At 35.3% G+C, this 13,080-nt stretch overlaps 1 long non-coding RNA gene across 1 annotated transcript in view; it reads left to right on the top strand.

Moving 5' to 3' along the window:
* Nucleotides 1–1,481: 1,481 nt before the first annotated feature.
* LOC130544000 (uncharacterized) overlaps nt 1,482–13,080 on the top strand; it is a 261,101-nt gene continuing 249,502 nt past the window's right edge. The window contains exon 1 of the long non-coding RNA XR_008959843.1: nt 1,482–1,535. This is a non-coding gene — a long non-coding RNA (uncharacterized LOC130544000). The remainder of the gene's footprint in view (nt 1,536–13,080) is intronic.

Here is a 13,080-nt window from a genome sequence, read left to right as displayed (position 1 = left end):
TTCTTCGCAAGTTTAGCAGAAGGTTATAGCAATACCTTGTAAGATTTTAACTTATCCATTAAAGGCATGTAGAAAATAAAATGGTTCTAATATGGTTTCCTTTAGTCCCGAGCAGAACTGTTTGCCAAATAAGACAGACTAGCAGTTCCTTCCTTCCAAACCAAAAGTCATTTCTTGGTCACTCAAAGGAGTTTTTGACATTAATTATTTCAGATATAGTGTATAGTAGCAAGACTCACCAGGTAACTAAGTAATCAAAACATATATTTTCCCTGCTAAGTCGTTGGAATTCTACCAGATTCTGACTTTCTGAATACACACAGAAGTATAGAGCATAATTTCTGTTCTAGGAAAGAAGGCACATATGTGAAAAATATATGATGGAGTATGTGTTAGTATTGGAACAAGCCTCTGAATGCAAAACAAATGATGGCTCCATAGATTAGGTGAGTTTAGAGTTTGGTTTAGAAAGAATGAATAATGTTTGAATAGGAAGCAAGAGGACATTCTAGGAAGAGGGAAATGTAAAAATCTTGGGTGTGTGTAGGAAGGGCATTTGGATCAGATGTGAGAAATCATGGGTGAGCCCTAAATGCCCACTTCTTTGTGGTCCATAAATGGCAGAAATTTTGCAGATTTCTCTTTAGACCTCGGGAGAAAATGACCCAGTAATCATTAAACGGTTGATGGAACCACCTGATCTTTGTTACCCAATTCAATTTTATGTTGCTAAATGTGTGATTTTAACTGAAATATTTAATTACATATGACTTACTTTGAGCCTTACTTATCTGGTCAATATTCAGCTATGGACTTGCATATTTTCCATTCTGATGTATTAAAGGTTATTGATGTACATTGCTTATTATAGTTATGGCTCAAATATTTTATGTTCAGTGCTGTGCTGTTAATTTGAAAGTTGTTAACTGGTCTAGAGTACAACAGTTACTTGGATGTAGGACAAGAGTTCTATAGCTACTAAGCATAATTTGATAGATAATGTTTTCTGACTCTATGAGAAAATATATCTGAATAATGAGTAATATAACAGAAAGAAGTTGTGAGTGGCTCATTTTCTTATGCAACACAAAAGAGAAAAACAGATTTAAAGATCATATATAAAAATAAAAAAATATGTTTTAATAAGTTGGATTGCCATTAAAATGGATTTGTTGTTAATCAAATTATTATCCTATAGCATGACTTTTTATATCAGAGAAAAATTTAAGAATGGTATTCATTCTTTAAATGTAATGGGTTGCAATACTTTATGCCAAGGAAACCCTTTTTATGGTATTATTTCTTAGCATTAACTAGTCAGTTTCATTAATCTATAAGGTGTCTTTTATTGTGCTCCTTTTTTAAATCTCGTCAGGTGACTTAGATTGATCTCATCAGCATCAAATAGCTACTAAAGAAATGTGAATTCAAAATGTGTTTCCCCCCTCTTTTTTTCCTTTTAGGGAAATCCTGAGGGGTTTGACACTTTTCATCCTCCAGCCATTAATCATCTTGTAGGGAAAGGATATACGTTGGTAAGTCTCACTCATTCTAATTGCTCTTTGTACAAGACCTGTTTGTAATACAGAACAAGGAGAATTAAAGACATGTTAACATCATTGCTTGGCTAAATAGGGAAAGACTGTTTTTCAAACAAAATTTGTAACATCAGGATTTTGTTTTGTTTTTAATTAATCTACTAATAGGAGTACTATTAAAAACTATAATTATAAAATTAAAATTATGTGGAGAATGGAAACTAGTAATTTTTAAAAAAGTCTAAAATGGTCGTGGTATTACTTACATATAATTTTTATTTATTTTGTATTTTAATTTTTTAAAATATTATATTTATTTATTTGAGAGAGAGAGAGCACACAAGTGGTATGGGGGGAGAGGGCCAGAGGGAGAGGGAGAAGTGGACGCCCCACTGAGCAAGGAACCCAACACAGGGCTTGATTCCAGGACCTGAGATGATGACCTGAGCCAAAGACAGGTGCTTAACTGCCTGAGCCACCCAGGTGCCCCTACAGATAATTTTTAAAGGTATTTTATTAATTGACACCACGACCCACAAGCAATAGTTGAATGAGCATCATGAATAAGTCTGAGGCTGCAGTCAAATAAAGGGTAATAAATGCTTAAAAAAAAAAAGCTAATAAATTCTGTAAATTTTGATAATAAATAATAGTTATTTTCCATGTTGCAATTCAATTTTAAAGTTAAATAATTCTTACGTAGTTTATGCCATAAAACCAAATACATGCTTTTTTTGCTTCAATTTATTATTTTTTTTCCTATCTATAAGTGGCATTAATGTATCCTGGTTTCATGTTTGTGAACAGCCCCTCAACTATCCAATTAAATTTTTCCTTTCTTTCTCTATCTTATACACACACACACACACATACACACGCACTCACTCCTTAAAATATCATATTGTATATTATATGTTATACTTAAGTTTGAATTTATGTGTTATATTTAGGTCACAATTAATTAATTTGAACTTTTCCAATTTTTCTAACCTACAGTTTTTGAGGTATTTCTCATACCCTCACATGCTTTGGAGCTATGATATTCAAATGTTTTTGATGGGTACTCAAAGATTCTAATAAACCTCATTTTAAGCATTAGATTGGATAGTATGTGGTATACTGCAAGTTTTGGTGAGTATGTTTACACGTTTATACACACAAATGTGTATGTGCATGGGGATGTGTAGATAATGAATTGGCTGGATGAAGAGTTTGAAGTGGCTTAGAGTCACATCCAATGATCTTACCTGAATATTCCTCTTCTGGAAAGCTTTAGGGAATGAAATAATTCAGAGAGCCTCTTATAGAGAATCAAAGAGCCAAATAAATAGGAAGGAAGGATACCTAGTGTCATATGGAATATCTTCAAAGATATCTTGTCAAGTTGACATCTCGGCAAAAATAGATTCACACTATTTATGGTCACTGTATGATAGAATTCCTTAGTCATGCGTATGTTTACCATTTTTTTCCCTCAATAGGGACCTCGGGGTGAGCCACCAGATATTATACTATAAAGATATGAGGGGAAGATTAAATGATTAGAATGAAAATCATTTAACCCATATTGCTTCTGCATGTATGAACCAAAAGCCCCATAGAAGTGGTTTTTCATAATGTACCAGATAACTTCCTTTGAGTGTTGAGTATAAATCAAGAGCTTCCCACCCCTATCCCTTGCCATGGGAGCTCGTATTCAACTGGAGTCAAGCTTCCATTCAAATCTGAAGCCGGGCTGGGAAGTGGTGAGGTATTCAATAACAGACTCAGGATTTACCAGACTAGGTAGCTTTCATTAAATCTTTAACATAAAAGCCTTTGTAATTGCTGATTCCATTTATTTGAGCCCTCCTCGGATTTAAGAGCCCAACACTGCTGAACTGGTTAAGGAATCCATTTAAATTCTCTGTTTTCCAGGAACCAATTCTCTACCTCTTATCTTTGAAAATCTCATGTCAAACACCTTACTGACATACAGATGTATTGTGTCTACATCATTCCTTTAATGTACTGGTTTAATAAACTCTCATAAAAAATAAAAAATAAGAAACAGGGGATGTACTGTATGGTGACTAACATAATAAAATAAAAATCATTATAAATAAAAAAATAAAATAAAAAATAAGAAACAAAATGAGGTTTATCTGACACAACTCAGTAAATCCCTAATTACTTATTAATTACGGCTTTCTTCATAGGACTCCCATCTGATAGTTAATTTCTTTAAATTCAAGGATATATTAGGGATCAAGTTCTACCTCACCAAGTCATAGTATATGTAATCTAGCTTGTCTAAAAAACAAAAACAAATAACTCACTATTACCTGGCATTAGCCTCTCTACACTTGGGCTCTAGTATTTCTTTATGACTTGATCTAGAGAAAAATAAAGCAAGCACAGCAATCAGTTTTGCTGTTTCATTTTGTAGAATTTTTCCTCTTCTGTGTTCTGAGCAGTCGACCACTTCATAAAGGTGTCTGAATTGTTAGATGTTGAGAGAAAAATGGGGAAAAAAGGAAAGTTAATTTGCTACTTTTCCAGAACACAGGTGAAGTTTTAAGCAACTTTGTACTCAAAATTGCTGGTAAAAAAAAATCACAAATCATAGACTCCAAGTGTAAAGATGAGGTCGGGTATGGGTCTAACAAGGTGGTTGGTTTGTCTCTGCCTAAACCATGTGCAGTGTTTATGACATAAGGACCCATTTCTCAAACTTTCAAGATTTTCTTAATTGGAATTTTTCTAATTAGGTAGACTTCCCATGGCCACTCCCCTTTTTCCTTATCCATCACCAGGCGCTCATTAACCTTTTTCTTTGCTGTAAGTCTTCCCTTTTCCCAGATATGCCTTTCAAGAGTAAATATTAACTCAATAACTTCTTTTATTTCCTCTCTTTTCAGTCCATAGCTTTCATGCTTGAACCCATCTACTATTGTAGCTTCGGAAATTATATTTGGTGACATGCAAATCAATCCTCTTAAGATCTCATTCTTGAGAATCATATCAGCATATCTATTTGATAGCACATTAGCTTCTCAATTTACAATGTATTAAAACTGAACTCACAATATTTTTCCACAAACTTACTTTTTTCTTTCCCATTTCTATGAAAAGAAGTGCCATCTACCCAGTTTCCTAAAAGAAACCTGGAAAGTATCTTGGATTCCTCTCTCAACTCTCTTATTATATCACCCATAAATCTTGTTAATTCTACCTCTGGACAGATGAGGAATGTCACAGGAAATAAGAAAAAGTGTAATATGTATTTTTAAACCACTTCGAAACACTTCAGTGGAAACTAAATTCATTAAGAAAAACAAAATGATAATCGTAGTCTAAAACAAAGACAAAAATATAATTCATCCCTAAGTAAAAGTTAATACATAGTGTTTTATCATTAAGTTCATTGTACTTTTACTATAAATTCCAGTCTCTTTAATCTTATTTCTTTAATACTTTAGCATTTCTTGCCCATATATATATATATATATATATATGCATGCATCTTTGTAGAGCCATTATATATCATTTCCCAATAACCATATCTAGTTTAATGTTCAAAAATTTCCATTATGTGGTAAAAATCAGTGAGAAAAGAATAACCATAACTGCTTCCACGTGTTGATTTAAAAAATATATTTCTCTCTAATGCTTTTAAATTGAATAGAACATATGACATACATTTGTGTTAATCATGTTTTAGTAACTTTTTTCTTCTTAGCAACTTCCTTTTTTAAAAATAAGTTTTTTATTTTAATTACAGTATAGTTAATAGTGTTATATTAATTTCAGGTGTGCAATATAGCTATTCAACAATTTTATACATTGTTACTTAGTGCTCATGGTGATAACTGTACTCTTAATCCCTTTCACCTATTTCACCCATCCCCCTTCTCTCCTCTCTTCTGTTATACTTTATTTTAACAGTACTCTCAGTTAAAGTTATTGTTTTGTTTTTTAACAACATTTTTCTTTACTTGAAACATACTTCAACATACATGGTTCTAAAAGATGTATATAAAAAATTCTATCCAAGAAAAATAGAATACACATTTTCTTCAAGTACACACTTGAATCCCCTGGTTAAATCACATAAAAAGAGACATAACAAATATTACAAATTTAAGAAAACTGAAATCATACCAAGTATATTTTCCAACCACAATAATACAAAACTAAAGGTCAACATTAAAACAAAGCTGGAAAATCTACAATGTAAATACTAAATATTTACACTACTGCACAAGCAATGGGAAAAATAAGAAATCAAACAGTAAATCAAAATATGTCTCAAAACAAAAGTAAAAGAAAACACAAATTGTCCAAAAACTATAGAATGCAGCAAAAGCAGATTTTAGAGTGAAATTTATGCTGTAAATGCTTGTATTAAGAAAAAGAAGTTTAAATAAACAATATTACACCACAAGGAACTAGGAAAAGAAGAAACTTAGCTGAGGGGCACCTGGGTGGCTCAACCATTAAGCATCTGCCTTCAGCTCAGGTCATGATCCCAGAGTCCTGGGATCAAGCCCTGCATGGAGCCCCGCATGGAGCCCCACATGGAGCCCCGCATCGGGCTCCCTGCTGGGCGGGAAGTCTGCTTCTCCCTCTCACACTCCCCTTGCTTTTGTTCCCTCTCTCACTGTCTCTCTCTGTCAAATAAATAAATAAAATCTTAAAAAAAAAAGAAAAGAAGAAATTTCACTGAAATTTAGTAGAGGAAGGAAATAACAAAGAAGAATCAGAAACAAATAAAATAGAGACCAGAATAACAATAACATAACATTGAAAGTTATTGTTTCCAAAAAAATTAAGTTGACAATGCTTTAACTGCATTCACTGAGAGAGAGAGAGAGAGAAAGAGCGAGGGAAAATAGAATGAGAAATGGGAGAGGAAGCAATTCAACAGATAAGCACAGAAATACATAGTGTGATAATAGATTACTGTAACATATTCTAACAAATCAGATAACTCAGAAAAAAACAGATAATAATTAAAAATGCACAAGTTATCACATTTGAATCATGAATCTTGAATCCAAGAAATAGGAAATCTTCTTAGACCAATAATAACAAGATTGAAAGTTGAGTTAGGAATCAAAAACCTCCCAGCACAGAAAAATCTCCCAGCACAGAAAAGCGCAAGACCACATGGTTTCATTGGTGAATTGTACCAAACATTAAAAAAAAATTAATGACAATCTTTATCAAAATCTTAGAAATAATGAAATAGAGGGAACATACTAAAAATTATTCCATGAGACCAATACTACCCTGATATCAAAGCAGGATAAAAACAATAGTAGACCAAAAAGAATCTAGTTTGTCCAATATAAAGTATTGCTTCTCTGACTTTCTTTTGACATCCATTTGGATGATAAATGTTTCTCTACCCCCCTCACTATCAATCTGCTGGTGTCTTTAGGTCTAAAATCAGTCTCTTCTAGACAGCACTAAGATGGGTCTTATTTTTGTTTGTTTGTTTTGTTTTGTTTTATCCATTCTGACACCCTATGTCTTCTTTTTAAGACTTTTTGTTTATTCATTTGAGACACAGAGAGAAACAGAGAGAGAGAGAGTGAGAGAAAGAGAGAGAGAGAGAGCATGAGCAGGGGAGAGAGGCAGAGGGAGAGGGAGAAACAGATTCCCTGCTGAGCAGGGAACCTGACTCGGAGCTCGATCCCAGGACCCCAGGATCATAACCTGAGCCAAAAGCAGCCGCTTAACCATCTGAGCCACCCAGGTGCCCCCACCCTATGTCTTTTGATTAGAGTGTTTAGTCAATTTACATTCAAAGTAATCATTGATAGACATGTGTTTATTGCTATTTTATTACTTGTTTTGTCATTGTTTCTGGAGATTTTCTCTGATGCTTTCTTGCCTTTGTCACTCCTTTGCATTCAGTCTCTCCTTTGCACTCAAAGAGTCCTCTTTAATATTTCTTGCAGATCTGGTTTAGTGGTCGTGAACTCCCTTAGTTTTTGTTTGTCTGGGAAACTCTTTATCTCTCCTTCTATTCTGAATGACAGCTTTGCTGGATAGTATTCTTGGCTGCAGATTTTTCCCATTCAGCATTTTGAATATATCATGCCACTTTCTTCTGACTCCCAAAGTTTCTGTTGAAAAATCCCCTGCTAGCCTTATGACTCTTCCCTTGGCATTTACTGGCTTTTTTTGGTCTTGCTACTTTTTAGATTTTTTCTTTATCACTACATTTGCCAATTTAATTACAATATGTCTTGGTGTTGGCTTGCTTTTGTTGATTTTGATGAGAGTTCTCTGTACCTCCTGGATCTGGATATGTGTTTCCTCCCCCAGATTAAGCAACTTTTCTGCTACTATTTCTTGAAATAAATTTTCTGCCTTCTTTTCTCTCTCTTCTTTTTCTGGTACTCCTATAATATGAATGTTATTATATTTAATGTAGTCACTGTGTTCCCTAAGTCTATTCTTGTGTTGCATAATTCTTCTTTCTCTCTTTTGTTCAGTTTTATTATTTTCCATTATTTTATCTTCTATGTCACTAATTTGTTCCTCTGCTTCTTCCAGCCTGCTTTTTATTTTAAGTCTGTTTCCAGTCTTGTTTATTGCATTTTTCATCTCTGATTGATATTTTTTTAACTCTTTTATCTCTGTTGTAAGGGTGTCCCCGATGTCTTCTATTCTTTTTTCAAGTGCAGCAAGTATCCTTATGATTATTGCTTTAAATTCTCCATCAGGCATGTTTCTTCTATCTGTTTCACTTAGATCTCTGACCATGGCCATATCTTCTTCTTTCATTTGGGAAAAATTCTTCCATCTTGGCATTTTGTCTAAGTCTCTGCCTTCTTCTGTGTGTTTGAAAAAACTGTTATATCTCCTGCACCTGAAAGTAATGGCCTTATGAAGAAGAGGTCATGTAGTACCCAGGGCCTGGTACTTCAGGGACTGTCTCTGGTGTGTGCTCTTTTGTGTTTTGTCTGCTTTATCCTTTAACTCAGTCATCTGCAGAGGCTCTCCTTGCCTGCTATGGGCAGTGATCAGTCCCTGGCCTGAATGTGGCAGGTTTTAACTGCTTGTGAAATGAGACCTGACACCACCTCCACCAGACCTGAGGCCTTGAAGAACTCTCTGGTCAGGAGATATGGTATGTGTTGGTATTTGTGCTCGTCTTCTGGGTAAGGGGCCTACCATGCTAGGACTGAGGCAAGCTTGACTGAAAAGGACAGTCCCGCCGAAATGCAAGGGGGTGGGTCTTGTTGTAAGCAAGTTAGTCAGCCAGTGTCTATGCTGCACTCTATCCTGCCAGTGGCTCTGTCTTTATGTTGAAGGGCAGGGAAAGGTAATGGCGCTGGCCAGCATCCCTGTTACTGGAGAAACATCTCTATGAGAATTGCCTCTCAGAGATGCTCTCTGAGCTAAGTGAATACTCTCCCCACTGTGTGCCCCAGGCATTCTTCAGGTGGCTCTTTCCATGCCATCTGCCTGCTGATTGTTTGCCTGCCTTCTCTCTAGGAGTAGTGCAATGCCTTCTGGGCTCTATCCCAGCCAAGCCTGCTGACCTTTAAAACTACAGGCTTTTAGCCTTGCTGGTTGTAAGAACTCACAAAATTCAATCTCTCTCCTTTCCCAAGCTTTGGGGAATCATTCTCTTTGTGCATTCCCTGTGTGCTCCTCTCTCTCACCTTTCTCTGCTCCATAGCACCTGTGATCCATTTATCCCCTGAACCATGTCTCCACACTTCCTACCTCCTTTGGTGTGGACTCTTCTCTCCCATTAGCAGTGGAGTTTGTTCACTTAGTCTTCAGGTTGATTTCTGGGGTATTTAGAATGATTTGATCATTACCTAGTTTTGTTCATGGGATAAGAGGAGTCTAGGGTCTTCCTATTCTATTGCCATCTTTGATCTCGTTTTAGTACTTTTGGACATAGACTTAACATGACCAAAATTATTCTTTGAAAGATGCATATGGACATTTCTCCATGTTACTGGGACTATTTGTGAACTAGGGAATCATTATTGTCCTGACAAGTTGGAGATGGTCATATTGCATCCATTTCTTTCTACTCCCCTCCCCCCCAAATATAATGCTTATGTATTTATGTCAACTGTTTTGAACATAAAAATGAAAGTTTTTATACATTTGCTTAATATTTCTTTTTTTATTATTGGAAGAGGAAATTTTGGTTGCCTTTAGGATATATAGCAGTCCCTCTTTATCTGTGGTTTTGCTTTCCACATTTTCCATTATTCACAGTTTCAGTTACTGGCAAACAACTCTTGAACAGGAGTAGGTGAACCTTCTTCTGAAGTATTGTCAGAAGGTCAATAGTCACCTAACACTATGTCACAGTGCCTGCATCATTCATTTCAGTTTACTTCATCATTTAGGCATTTTTTCATCTCATATCACAAGAAGAAGGTTGAATGCAGTACAATATGAGAGAGGGAAACCATATTCACATAACTTTTATTATACACTTTTATTATAATTGTTCTATTTTGTTATTAGTTATTAATCTCTCACTGTGACTACTATATGTGTGCATAGGAAAAAAAACATAGTATATATAGGATTTGGTACTATCCATGGTTTCAAGGCATCCACTGAGGGTCTTGAAATATATCCCCCATGGATAAGGGGATTACTGTATGACATAATAAAATTGGTAATTCATTTCATGGTCTAACTTCTATTTAGTGATGGTAGACCCTCCACCCTCCCTCCTACCCTCACCCCTTCCCTGGGTTAGTTTTCAGGAATCCGACTCTATATTCCTATCAATGGCCAGAGTGAACTGAATTAATAGGAGGAATTACCTCTTTTATTTATTCTACTAAGCTGCGTCTCCAGGGGAATGCTTCATTGTTGCAGACAATACATTCCTGGTTCACTGGCTGGCCTTAATGGGATGTTAAAATCGATTGGAGCAATTTCTCTGTCACCTGAGAAGCACTGTAGGTTTTGTGGTGTGTTGCAATTACATACCCTTCTCATGTCTTTAAAAAATTTTTACATCATTAAACCAAGTGTCTTCCTTGCTTATGAGACCACAACTTCCTTTTTCTAAGGAAACAGTTCTTGTAAATGTGTAACATACCTGGAATCCGGGCAGACCCACCACAGTGGTTGTATCAAAGCCATGACAGATAGTATTACACATGGTGGAAGTAAATTGAAAGTGTGAGGAGGTAAGACCTGTGTGTTTGCAATTAACAGTGCTGCTATATTGAAGAAACAGTGCCCCCTTGTGAAAGCAGCCTTATTCTTATGAATACTTTTCCAATTCTTAAGCACAGATTGGGAAATAAAATGAACAAAACAACTTTATTTTTGTCTACTCTTGTGTATTTTTACCAGGATAGTTATTTCCCTGCCCCTTGAGAAACTCAGACAAGTCTTTGACTTTTCTGGTAACTTTATGATGTAAAAAATGTCCACAATCACTTCAGAACTTTAAAACACAGTGTCAATTCATGTTCCATGTTCTGGATTAATGTGAAGACCTTTCTTCCTTGCCAGTTTAAGCCAATTGCAGGCCAGTGGTTCAGAAAAGAAAGGGTGATCAACTTATTTTCCTTTCTCTGTTCAAACCTTGTGAGATTGATTCCTCCTATCCCAGCTTGCCAAACACAGTTTCAAATGCTTAGTTTTGGGGCATGATAAGCAAGAAGAGGTAAGGGGATTAGTAAAGTTCTTGGTTAAATGACTCTGGCCTGAACTGGCAGGTATTTAAAGCTGATTTTTTCTTGTCACTATATCTGTGGTTTCTTCAAAGACCACACCAATCTCTACAGATATTGTAAAGCCGAATCTGTTAGGCAAATAGCAAACTTTTCTGGCATTTATTATTTAGACCTTCCTCACACTTAAGCATCAGGTGTTACCTCTAGTTTTTCTTCCTTGAGATCTGCTCATGTCCTCCTGGTCTCCCTTCTGTTAGGATCTTTATCTCACCCTTTATATTTCTCAAGTGGGAATGTTAACATGTCCCCAAAACTGTAACACAGGTATTCAATCCCCTGGCAGGTCTTTAAAGCCCTAACTATTACCTTAGAGTCACTCTCTGTTGTTGTGGTATTAGTAGGTTATACCCCAAAGTCCTGAAAAGTCAGTGGGGAAGCTCATTACACGGCTTTTCTCAAGGAGATACTTTTCAAATATCATTCAATTTCTCATTTTCTTTTTTTTTTAAATATTTTTTAAAAGATTTTATTTATTTATTTGACAGAGAGAGAGACAGCCAGCGAGAGAAGAAACACAAGCAGGGGGAGTGGGAGAGGAAGAAGCAGGCTCATAGCAGAGGAGCCTGATGTGGGGCTCGATCCCATAACGCGGGGATCACGCCCTGAGCCGAAGGCAGACGCTTAACCGCTGTGCCACCCAGGCGCCCCAATTTCTCATTTTCTTGATGTGGGTGTGCAATTGAAAAGTTACCTAAATGTTAAGTTACCTAAAATTTGTCTAAAATTTGCATCTATTTGAAATGTGTGCAGCCAAATATCCATTCTAATTCCCTCTTAGATGCATAAAGTAATTCTGAAAGAAGTGTGAATTCTCCCATGATCAATGTTGACTCTTGAGAAAATCTAGTAAGCCAGTTCAAATCTGACTGTCAAATGGTTTGTGTTATAATTATGTTCAAATATACATATTTTGGTATTTATCGTTCTCAGGTGAAATTGTTTAATAATCATAAAATGTCAGAATTTCTATAAGGAGTTGGAGAAAGTGGAAATGAGTGAGTGGATAAGAGATGAAACATTTGGAAGTAGTGAATTGGGACATCTGGTTATAGTGCAGAATATAATACAGCATTACCATTTTTTTTTAAGTATGACATTATGACAGTTAATTGTGTAATTACTACAAAGGGATTGTGAATTTGTAGTCATACAAGTTTTATTTTCTAAAGGATGGTATTTTCTCAAGGCACCAGTCATGTGGAGTAATAAAATGTAATAAATGACAGAACTCCTTTTCTGGGGAAAACCTGCCTTCAGAAGCAGTTAGACTGTACACAATTCTATTTATAAAATCTTGTGCATACTTACTCTGGAATTAATTTTAAAAGCACTATGGAAACACAAATATTAATACTTTATTTTTTGAAGATCACTTATTTTTTTGGTAATTTCATAACCAGTGTGGGGCTTGAACTCACTACCCTGATATCAAGAGTCACATGCTCCACTGAATAAGCCAGCAGAGCACCCCTAAAAGCTATCATCTATCTATTATCTATCTATCTATCTATCTATCTATCTATCTATCTATCTATCATCTTTCCTTCTTTTAAAGTAGGCTCCACGCCCAATGTGGGCTTGAACAATGCTTTAAAAAATCATAATAAATCCTTATCACAATTTAATTACATATTATTAAAATATTTGTTATCTTTCATCAAGCACATTTCATGACAGTGATAATGCAAATGCTATTTTCATAAAACATTTGAAAATACATTTTGAAATGATTAAACATACATCAACTGTTAACAATAATAAAACGTAAGAAGTACACATGACAAAAATAAATAATATGCTTAAAACCAAAATAA

This window comes from Ursus arctos, unplaced genomic scaffold (assembly GCF_023065955.2).
Source record: "Ursus arctos isolate Adak ecotype North America unplaced genomic scaffold, UrsArc2.0 scaffold_18, whole genome shotgun sequence".
NCBI classification, from domain to species: domain Eukaryota; kingdom Metazoa; phylum Chordata; class Mammalia; order Carnivora; family Ursidae; genus Ursus; species Ursus arctos.
Note: the sequence above shows the minus strand (reverse complement) of the source record. Positions and strands in the feature narration are given on the sequence as shown.